This window comes from Penaeus japonicus, unplaced genomic scaffold, assembly GCF_977035675.1.
Source record: "Penaeus japonicus unplaced genomic scaffold, GWHDUDI00000001_assembly GWHDUDI00000032, whole genome shotgun sequence".
Lineage (NCBI taxonomy): Eukaryota > Metazoa > Arthropoda > Malacostraca > Decapoda > Penaeidae > Penaeus > Penaeus japonicus.
Window position 1 is genome coordinate 42,775 of NW_028234434.1, and position 12,226 is coordinate 55,000.

Here is a 12,226-nt window from a genome sequence, read left to right on the forward strand (position 1 = left end):
CACATTCTCCTGTAGTAATACTAAGCTACTTTTTCGTTCCCTACGTTGCAATGTAGATGATGTATGCGGTTTGGATTGCTCTTCTTTATTTTATTTGTTTAAGAAGAGTGTCTGACGGTCCTTTGTGTATATAGATGTCAATAATGCAGCTCCTTCGTTAGAAACAGACATGAGTATATCGTAAATTACAGGTTATTATCACATAGGTGTATATTTGTTACATGGCATTATCATTAGTGCAATTTCGTATTTTCTCATACACATAGTCTAAACTCACACACATATACACAAGTTTACGGAGAAGGGACGGGTATACATATCTTTCTCTCTGTCTGCCTATCTACTTATCTGTTAATTCTAAATTTATTTATATCTATATTTTGCTATTTATTTTTGTCTATCTACCAATTTATCTATCCATTTGTAAACTGTATATATATATATATATATATATATATATATGTATATATATATATATATATATATATATATATATATATATATATAATTAGATATTTATCTATTTTCATTTATCTATCTCTCCGTCTAATTCATCTATCTATCTATATAATGTATTTATATATTGGTATGCCTATAGTTTTTTATTCGTAAGCCTGTTTGTGCTTATAAATTTGATAAGAATAATAAACTTCAGTAAAAGTTATCTCGGTATATTATCTCTGATATATGATCGTATCATAATATGATATTAAAAATATTGATCAGATTTATAAGAAAGCACATCATGAATAATGTGAATGATAATCGTATTTAAATCAATAAATAAAGGGAGATAAAAAAAGAAAATAGGAGAAGTATCTTCGAACAAAGCTAAAAGTTGAACTTCCATAAGGATGTAAAGGGTTAGGGAAATGTCTCCATCCTACATGCAAGCACTTTTGAATGAAAGAGATCACTGCTGATAATGCTTGCTCAGTAGTATCTCTCTCTCTCTCTCTCTCGCTCTCAATATATATATATATATATATATATATATATATATATATATATATATATATGAAAAAAAAAAACACTTAGAGCTAATTCTCCTTCTACAACCAATGTTTGTACTGAGAGGCTGAGAGGTAACTCCCAATAATTGACTGATGCTGTAAGGACGCCTTGTGCTTTATCCTATCTATATGGAGCAGGTCTTCAGGCAGGGAGAAGGAGGGAACGGAAGGCGCAGCACTAACTGTAGCCCTAAACTGTGTTTCGTGGGCGTTGAGGAAGGCATTGCGGGCGGCAGCCACTTTTTTGGCGTCAGACACGGGGGGTGACAGAGCCATCGACGTCAGAGGGGACAGTGGCAGATACACCCGACGTAGCGCGTCTTTTCGCACTCTCTGTCATTCACGAGTTGTCATACTTAAGTCATATTTATGTTTGTTATTAGTTTGTGTTTTGCTATTTTGGGAGACTTGTATGTGTCATCTGACAGTGTTTATCAGTGTTGTAGCGAGATAGAATTGCAGTACAGGGTCTATATCAATTCATCATGTTTTTTACACTCAAGTGTGTTAGAGGTATGAGTTTTATGGGAGGACAAATAAACAATTATAATTTTCTGTGGAAAACTTTCGTAAACAAATACGAAAAAACAACGATCCCTAATGAAAATAAATGAAGAGATAGGGAAAAGGAAGGAGACCTGTGCTGACAACTGCGAATGCCACAGCACAAATCAGCCATACTAGCATAGGGCCACAGTGCATGCGTTGAACATGGTCTGGATCACTATCCTCTTTTTATTCTAACTACATATCCAGTATCGATGGTACTTTAGAGATGGAGGTCGGCATCGCGCTGTGTGTCATCGCATCCTGAAGATAGTGCTTGGTAGAGACCGGTGATGGGCGCCCTTCGAGGACTTCTTTCCTGCTGGTGCTAGGAGAGAGTGGTGCCATCTATGTTTGGGATTTTAAACTAAACCTATGATATGGAATATTATGGCATAGTAATGATAATTGCAATTAGCATTATCAGTCACAAGATGCCGTGACATGAACGACATGCCACCCGTCGTCAGGCCAAACATTCGTGCATCATGGTTGTCATGCCATCCGTCTACAATGGGTTGAAATATAATAGTTTCATGAAAACATTTATCCATTTCATACTTCGAAAATATGAACTGAAAACATTCAATCATAACGGGAGCGTGATGGGATGAAAAAGCGTAGTTGTTTTGATATTCGATGGTTTGGGGCAGTGAAAAGAACAGCCATTTATCTATCAAAATATTGATTCTTTTCATCATTTAATAACAAAAGATGATTTCCAAATAGGCTTAGAAATGTAAGGAAATGTCAAAAGCCTTATTTAGGGAAGGAAAAGGGGATGAGGAATAGTGTATAAAATCTTATTAAAAATCAAAATAGGTGATCATATTTATTTCATCTCTTAAGTTATCAGGTTTCAGAAATAGAAATAAAATTGGTTTTTCCACAGTGTGGCCTAATAGTTGGTTATCACAGTGGGCCTAATAGTAGTTGCCGCGATGGTGGCGCCGCAGCTGCTGCCTGCCTCTGGTACGTGTTGAAGAAACGCCTGCTTGGCGGCTGCCACTTCGGCAGTGTCAGCCACCTGGGAGCGGATCCCGGGAGTCCAGCTGGACGGTGGCTGCCACGGGGCCAGTCCACTTGGGTGGTACTGGGCTGGGGGGCGTGATGAGGAACAGCTGGTGCATAATGGTGGGTAGGGGTGTAGGAGGGAACGGCGGGCGCAGCACCAACTGTGGCCCTGACCTGTGCGTTGTAGGCGTTGAGGAAGGCGTTGCGGGCGGCAGACACTTCTTGGGTGTCGGACACAGGGTGATGGTGCCGTCGACTCCCGCGGGGACAGTGGCAGCTACTGGTCCATACCACTTAGGCTGAGCGGCAGGCGAAGGGCGATAGACGGCCTGCTGAGGAGTGGCAGCAGCCTGAGCAGCACCGAAGGCTTGGAAGAAGCGTGCTTTCTCAGCCTGTACTTCGGGCGTGTCCTGAATGAAGGGGACAGCCGAGCACACTCCCAGCACTGCCAACAGAACCTGCAAAGGGATTTTTTGTTTCGATCACTCAGTCACACATACACTTTTTTCCTAATAGTAAATCACGTTCCTATCAACATCGTCAAGATGCTTAATTAAATTTCATTTTAGTAAATATATTCTGTAAATGGATACCAGAGCTCTCATGATTGTTGTCCTGATGGAAGTTTCCTACTGCGGTAAGCCAAGAATGTCTCTGCCTTTATATACAGAAACGAAGGTCAGCAAAGTCAGTGACGCAAAGAACGGGTACAACTCTTCTTGTACTTTCCTGCTCTGCCACACCTACATAAGTGATCCACTTTCAAGCATTCCCTCTTTTTTCATTTTGATATGAACAGGATATCAAATTTCGTACAGGAAAGAATGGAAGGAGGATACAAATGTTAACTGTTAACTGTTATATTTACTTTCCGTTAACATTTACCATCATTAAAAATGGGAGTAGAAACAATACCATCAACATTGTTATCATTTGTTATTCCAGACGATAACTCATATATTCAAGAGTATATAAACATATGGTCATGTTACCTAACTAATTAACCTTAATAATGATCTAAGTCCTTACGTATCTAAAATAAAAAGGTGTCAGGAAGAGAAAAACGGATCAGTTTTACATCTCCAGCGAAATACGAAGCTTATGAGAACTGCTTCTTAGCCAAAACACAGATTTCGATGAACTGTTCTTCCTACAGTCCTCTCAGAGTTAGGATTAGCTCTATTTTGTTACTTATGTTATTCTTTGAGGTTAATTATCTGCTTCATTTTTTTTATTTTTTTATTAGAAGAGAACTTAAATGTTTGTGTAGTAGATATCTGTAATATAATTCCTGTATAAAAACAAACAAACATGTAGACACAAGTATATCATCATTCAACGGTTGTATTATCCGACATAATTCATAATTATTACTTCGATCTTGCAGTCTCTCATGTAAACACATACATTACACAAACACAGACACACAGAGACTAATGTCTTTCTATCTATTTATCTGTTTACAGCATATCTGTTTATATTTACATTTATCCCGCTATTCATACATCTCCCTATCTCGTTTTTCTTATCTATCGATCCATTTATCTAGTTATCCATCAGTACACTGTATATGTTTAGCTATGTATCTTTTATTCACATACAGTTTTATCTATTTAATACTCCATCTATCTATCTATTTATATATATGTATATATATATATATATATATAATATATATATATATATATACAAATACATATGAGTATATACATATTTATATATATACAACACATATTATATAATATATATATATATATATATATATAATATATATATATATAATTTGTATATACATATATATATATATATATATATAAATATATATATATATATATAGTATATACATATATATATATATATATATATATATATATATATATATAATATATATGTATATACATATATATATATGTATATATGTATATATATATATATATATATGTATATACATATATATATATATATATATATATATATATATATATATATATATATATATATATATATATGTATATACATATATATATATATATATATATATATATATATATACATATTTATACATTATATAAATTATGTATTTATGCACATATAGGTATGTTTATCGGCCATTCCTCTGTCTGTAAATCATTATATAGTAAGATAAAAATGATCCCGGTATAGGGCCTATCCCTCCTTGATTATACATCCCCACCATTGGAACATAATGCAGTTGATCAAATTCATGACAGAACATGAAAAATGTAAGTGATAATCGTACTTCTTGCACACAGTTGGCAAGGACAGAGAAATGGAGTGCCTTCAAGCAACTCTGAAGAAAGCTGAAGATAGACGTATATGGTGGGACAAAAATCATACAGCATACAAGTATTTTGTGGAGATAATTACTGACACTACTTACTTGGCAGTATCATCGTTGGTTATATAATAAAGAAAAGACGATACGAGCTAATTTTGTATATACAGCCAATGTATGTATAGAGATGCTTAATAGTAATTCCCAATGAACTATGAGCCTATGATGTAAGGAGACCTTCATCCAATGGAGTCCGAGATATATTCCTTCATGAAGAATGTCAATCATCTTATTATGGGAGAAATACATACATCAAACACACATTTTTTTTTTTTTTTATCACAGTAATTATCTCCAACAATTTTTTTTTTTATTTTAAAATAATTTTTAATCTTTTCATTTTTAATCTAATTTTTATTTATTTATTTATTTATTTATTATCACGTGCAGTAATTATCACCAACAGATTACATGTAGGAAGTGATCATTCACTTAAAGGGTCAAAATAGATCTAGTTCTTAAGATTTGAGTGTATAAGGAATGATTGCAATGAAAATTATATCGAGATATCATGAAATAAATGTATGTCTTTTCGTAACCCGATGAAGTGCGCGGCAAGTGTTCTGAAATTCCTTTAAGTATATTCTCTTGAAAAAAATATATATATCAAACTCATAGTCCATTTACAATTACCAAAAGAAAAATCTAGAACACATTCATTTTTCAAGGATAGAGCGATGGACTGAAGACCAAATACTTTGTGAGTTAAAGAATGTTTGAGATAAAAGCCAAAAAGCAATTCCTTTCGGCAGTGGAGGGAAAATACTATTGCGATTTTCATACTTTTACAATATTACACGCATGTATAGACTTTGAGAGAGATAAAAGGAAAGCTAAAATTGTGTGGAATGGGAGTGCATATGAGATGGTCTTGTAATACGAATCAAACTCAAAATAGATCACTCCTATTTATTTAATATCTTAATTTGTTAGTTTTCTTTAGAAATAGTTGCGGCGATGGAGGAGCCGCAGCTGCTGCCTGCCTCTGTACGTGTTGAAGAACGCCTGCTTGGCGGCTGCCACTTCGGCAGTGTCAGCCACCTGGGGAGCGGATCCCGGGAGTCCAGCTGGACGGTGGCTGCCACGGGGCCAGTCCACTTGGGCTGGGCTGGAGGGGCGTGATTGAGGAACAGCTGGGCGTGATGGTAGTAGGGGTGTAGGAGGGAACGGCGGGCGCAGCACCAACAGTGGGCCCTGACCTGTGCGTTGTAGGGGTTGCGGGCGGCGTTGCGGGCGGCAGACCGCTCTTGGGTGCCGGAGCCAGTGGTGATGGTGGCGGCGACTCCCGCGGGACAGTGGGCAGCTACTGGTCCATACCACTTAGGCTGAGCGCAGGCGAAGGGCGATAGACGGCCTGCTGAGGAGTGGCAGCAGCCTGAGCAGCACCGAAGCTTGGAAGAAGCGTGCTTTCTCAGCCTGTACTTCGGGCGTGTCCTGAATGAAGGGACAGCCGAGCACACTCCCAGCACTGCCAACAGAACCTGCAAAGGAATTTTTGTTTCAATCACTCAGTCACGCATTTACACATGCACTTGTTAATGGCAAATCACGTTCTTAGAATCATCGCTTAAGTTGCTAAAGGATATCCCATTTTAAGTTTATGAATGAATGTATTTGGCAAATGATTACCAGAGCTCTCATGATTGTTGTCCTGATGGAAGTTTCCTACTGCGGTAAGCCAAGAATCTCTCCTGCCTTTATATACAGGAAACGAAGGTCAGGCAAAGTCAGTGACGCAAAGATCGGTACAACTCTTCTTGTACTCTCCTGCTCTGCCACACCTACATAAGTGATCCACTTTCAAACCTTATTATTATTTCATTAATGCTGATTACAGCAGAAAAAATAAAACATCGTATCCCACAACAGAAGGAAACGGACGGAAGATACAACTATTTCATAACTTTACTATCAATAAATTCTAGAAACAGTACCATTATTGTTATTCTAGAACGAAGAGTGATCTAACCAAGAGCAAAGTAAAATAAGTGAATCAAACATTCGTACATATTTCTTAATTCATCAGATACATCAACAATTACCTAAGACCATAGGTGTTTAAACAAAAAATGTCAAGAAAAGAAAGACTACGAAACACGTAAACAAGCAAATATACAAACACTATTACGATATTCTCCTCATTCACATTCTCCTGTAGTAATACTTAGCTACTTTTTCGTTCCTACATTGCAAAGTAGATAATCTATGAGGTTTTGATTGCTCTGCTTCATTTTATTTGTTTAAGAAGAGTGTCTGACAGTCCTTTGTGTTCATAGAAGTCAATAATGCAGCTCCTTCATTAGAAAAAGACATGAGTATATCGTAAATTTGTTTATTATTACATAGGTGTATATCTGTTACATGACATTATCATTAGTTCAGTTTCGTATTTTCTCATAAACATAGTCCAAACTCATACACATATATACACAAGTTTACATAGAATGGACGAGTACACATATCTTTCTATCTACTTATCTGTTTATATTTATTTATATCTATATTTTGCTATCTCTTTTTGTCTATCTACCGATTTATCTATCCATTTGTAAACTATATATATATATATATATATATATATATATATATATATATATATATAATTAGATATTTATCTATTTTCATTTATCTACCTCTCCGTCTATTTATCTATTTATCTATATAATGTATGTATATATTGGTATGCCTATAGTTTTTTGCGTAAGCCTGTTTGTGCTTATAAATTTGATAAGAATGATAAACTTCAGTAAAAATTATCTCGGTATATTATCTCTGATATATAATCGTATCATACGAAATATAAAAATATTGAATAGATTTATAAGAAAGCACATCATGAATAATGTGAATGATAATCGTATTTAAAATAATAAATAAAGGGAGATAAAAAGGAAAATAGGAGAAGTATCTTTGAACAAAGCTGAAGGTTGAACTTCCATAAAGATGAAAAGGATTAGGAAAAAATCTCCATACTACATACAACCACTTTTAAATTAAAGATATAACTGCTGATAATGTTTACTCAGTAGTATCTCCTCTCTCTCTTTCTCTCTCTCTCTCTCTCTCTCTCTCTCTCTCTCTCTCTCTCTCTCTCTCTCTATATATATATATATATATATATATATATATATATATATATATATATATATATATGTATTTATGTATATATGAGAAAAAAAAAAACACTAAGAGCTAATTCTCCTTATACAGCCAAAGTTTGTATGGAGAGGCTGAGAGTTAATTCCCAATAAATGACTGATGCTGTAAGGAGGCCTTTGCTTTATCCTATCTATATGGAGCAGGTCTTCAGACAGGGAGAAGGAGGGGACGGAAGGCGCAGCACTAACTGTAGCCCTAACCTGTGTGTCGTGGGCGTTGAGGAAGGCATTGCGGGCGGCAGCCACTTTTTGGGTGTCAGACACAGGGGTGACAGAGCCATCGACGTCAGAGCGGACAGTGACAGATACAGCCGACGCATCGTGTCGTTTCGCACTCTCTATCATTCAAGTGTTGTAATACTAAAGTCATATTTATGTTTGTCAATAGTTTTGTGTTTTTCTATCTTGGGAGACTTATGTGTGCCATCTGACTGTTTATCAGTGTTTGTAGCGAGATAGAATTGCAGTACAGGGTCTATATTAGTTCATCATGTTCTTTATACTCAGTGTGATAGAGGTATGAGTTTTATGGGAGGACAGATAAACAATTATTATTTTCTGTGCGTGTACTTTCGTAAACAAATACGAAAAAAACGATCCCTAATGAAAACAAATGAAGAGATAGGGAAAAGGAAGGAGACCTGAGCTGACAACTGCGAATGCCACAGCACAAATCAGCCATACTGGCACAGGGCCACATTGCATGCGTTGAACATGGTCTGGATCACTATCCCCTTTTTATTCTGACTACATATCCAATATCGACGTACTTTAAAGACGGAGGTCGGCACCGCGCTGTGTGTCATCGCATCCTGAAGATAGTGCTTGGTAGAGACCGGTGATGTGCGCCCTTCGAGGATTTCTTTCCTGCTAGTGCTAGGAGAGAGTGGTGCCATCTATGTTTGGGATTTTAAACTAAATCTATGATGTGGAATATTATGGCATAGTAGTAATAATTGCAATTGGTATTATTAGTCACAAGATAGATTTATTGCTCAAAGTGTAAAAGAGAAACAGAACGATTCACTATCCTTTAAAATGCCGTGACATGAACGTCATGCCACCCGTCGTCATGCCAAAAATTCGTGCGTCATGGTTGCCACGCCAGCTGTCTACAATGGGTTGAAATATAATAGTTTTTATGAAAACATCTATCCATTTAATACTACGAAAATATGAAGTGAAAACATTCAATCATGACCGGGAGCGTGATGGGATGAAAAGCGTAGATGATTTGATATTCGATGGTTTGGGGCAGTGAAGCGCACATTCATTTATCTATCAAAATGCTGATTCTTTTCATCATTTAATAATATAAGATGGTTTCCAAATAGGCTTAGAAATGTAAGGAAATGTCAAAATCCTTATTTAGGGAAGGGAAGGGATAAGGAGATTAGTATAACGAACCTTATTAAAAATCAAAATAGGTGATCATATTTATTTCATCTCTTAAGTTATCAGTTTTTTAGAAATAGAAACTAAATCTGATTATCACAGTGGGCCTAATAGTAGTTGCGCGATGGGGCGCCGCAGCTGCTGCCTGCCTCTGGTACGTGTTGAAGAACGCCTGCTTGGCGGCTGCCACTTCGGCAGTGTCAGCCACCTGGGGAGCGGATCCCGGGAGTCCAGCTGGGACGGTGGCTGCCACGGGGCCAGTCCACTTGGGCTGGTACTGAGGGGCAGCTGGGGCGTGATGGTAGGTAGGGGTGTAGGAGGGAACGGCGGGCGCAGCACCAACTGTGGCCCTGACCTGTGCGTTGTAGGCGTTGAGGAAGGCGTTGCGGGCGGCAGACACTTCTTGGGTGTCGGACACAGGGGTGATGGTGCCGTCGACTCCCGCGGGGACAGTGGCAGCTACTGGTCCATACCACTTAGGCTGAGCGGCAGGCGAAGGGCGATAGACGGCCTGCTGAGGAGTGGCAGCAGCCTGAGCAGCACCGAAGGCTTGGAAGAAGCGTGCTTTCTCAGCCTGTACTTCGGGCGTGTCCTGAATGAAGGGGACAGCCGAGCACACTCCCAGCACTGCCAACAGAACCTGCAAAGGGATTTTTTGTTTCAGTCACTCACTCACGCATTTACACATACACTTGTTAATGGCAAATCACGTTCTTAGAATCATCGTTTAAGTCGCTATACGATATCCGATTTTAAGTTTATGAATGAATGTATTTGACAAATGATTACCAGAGCTCTCATGATTGCTGTCCTGATGGAAGTTTCCTACTGCGGTAAGCCAAGAATCTCTCTGCCTTTATATACAGGAAACGAAGGTCAGGCAAAGTCAGTGACGCAAAGATCGGGTACAACTCTTCTTGTACTCTCCTGCTCTGCCACACCTACATAAGTGATCCACTTTCAAGCCTTATTATTATTTCATTAATGCTAATTACAGGAGAAAAAAACAACAACATCGTATCCCACAATAGAAGTAAACGGAAGGAAGATACAATTATTTAATAACTTTACTCTCAATAAATTCTAGAAACAGTATCATCAATATCATTATTGTCATTCTAGAACGAAGAGTAATCTAACCAAGAGCAAAGTAAAATAGCTGCATCAAACATTCGGACATATTTCTTAATTCATCAGATACATCAACAATTACCTAAATCCATAGGTGTTTAAATTTTAAAAAATGTCAAGAAAAGAAAGACTACGAAATACGTAAACAAGTAAATAAATAAACACTGTACGTTTTCGTCAAAGCTAGACTGATTACGATACTCTCCTCATTCACATTCTCCTGTAGTAATACTAAGCTACTTTTTCGTTCCCTACGTTGCAATGTAGATGATGTATGCGGTTTGGATTGCTCTTCTTTATTTTATTTGTTTAAGAAGAGTGTCTGACGGTCCTTTGTGTATATAGATGTCAATAATGCAGCTCCTTCGTTAGAAACAGACATGAGTATATCGTAAATTACAGGTTATTATCACATAGGTGTATATTTGTTACATGGCATTATCATTAGTGCAATTTCGTATTTTCTCATACACATAGTCTAAACTCACACACATATACACAAGTTTACGGAGAAGGGACGGGTATACATATCTTTCTCTCTGTCTGCCTATCTACTTATCTGTTAATTCTAAATTTATTTATATCTATATTTTGCTATTTATTTTTGTCTATCTACCAATTTATCTATCCATTTGTAAACTGTATATATATATATATATATATATAATATATATATATATATATATATATATATATATATATATATATATATATATATAATTAGATATTTATCTATTTTCATTTATCTATCTCTCCGTCTAATTCATCTATCTATCTATATAATGTATTTATATATTGGTATGCCTATAGTTTTTTATTCGTAAGCCTGTTTGTGCTTATAAATTTGATAAGAATAATAAACTTCAGTAAAAGTTATCTCGGTATATTATCTCTGATATATGATCGTATCATAATATGATATTAAAAATATTGATCAGATTTATAAGAAAGCACATCATGAATAATGTGAATGATAATCGTATTTAAATCAATAAATAAAGGGAGATAAAAAAAGAAAATAGGAGAAGTATCTTCGAACAAAGCTAAAAGTTGAACTTCCATAAGGATGTAAAGGGTTAGGGAAATGTCTCCATCCTACATGCAAGCACTTTTGAATGAAAGAGATCACTGCTGATAATGCTTGCTCAGTAGTATCTCTCTCTCTCTCTCTCTCGCTCTCAATATATATATATATATATATATATATATATATATATATATATATATATATATATGAAAAAAAAAAACACTTAGAGCTAATTCTCCTTCTACAACCAATGTTTGTACTGAGAGGCTGAGAGGTAACTCCCAATAATTGACTGATGCTGTAAGGACGCCTTGTGCTTTATCCTATCTATATGGAGCAGGTCTTCAGGCAGGGAGAAGGAGGGAACGGAAGGCGCAGCACTAACTGTAGCCCTAAACTGTGTTTCGTGGGCGTTGAGGAAGGCATTGCGGGCGGCAGCCACTTTTTTGGCGTCAGACACGGGGGGTGACAGAGCCATCGACGTCAGAGGGGACAGTGGCAGATACACCCGACGTAGCGCGTCTTTTCGCACTCTCTGTCATTCACGAGTTGTCATACTTAAGTCATATTTATGTTTGTTATTAGT

The 12,226-nt window shown here is 36.7% G+C and overlaps 3 pseudogenes across 1 annotated transcript; all 3 read right to left on the bottom strand.

The window, feature by feature from the left end:
* Positions 1-1,052: 1,052 nt before the first annotated feature.
* LOC147467886 (uncharacterized) lies at positions 1,053-3,178 on the bottom strand (annotated as a pseudogene).
* A 2,664-nt stretch (positions 3,179-5,842) lies between these two features.
* Positions 5,843-6,570, bottom strand: LOC147467887 (cuticle protein CP1499 pseudogene; annotated as a pseudogene).
* Positions 6,571-9,589: 3,019 nt separating this feature from the next.
* On the bottom strand, positions 9,590-10,302 carry LOC147467888 (cuticle protein CP1499-like; annotated as a pseudogene). The gene is made up of 2 exons (XR_015192646.1): positions 10,272-10,302; positions 9,590-10,122 (listed from the first exon to the last, which is right to left on the bottom strand). The product of XR_015192646.1 is annotated as a cuticle protein CP1499-like (transcript).
* Positions 10,303-12,226: the final 1,924 nt, after the last annotated feature.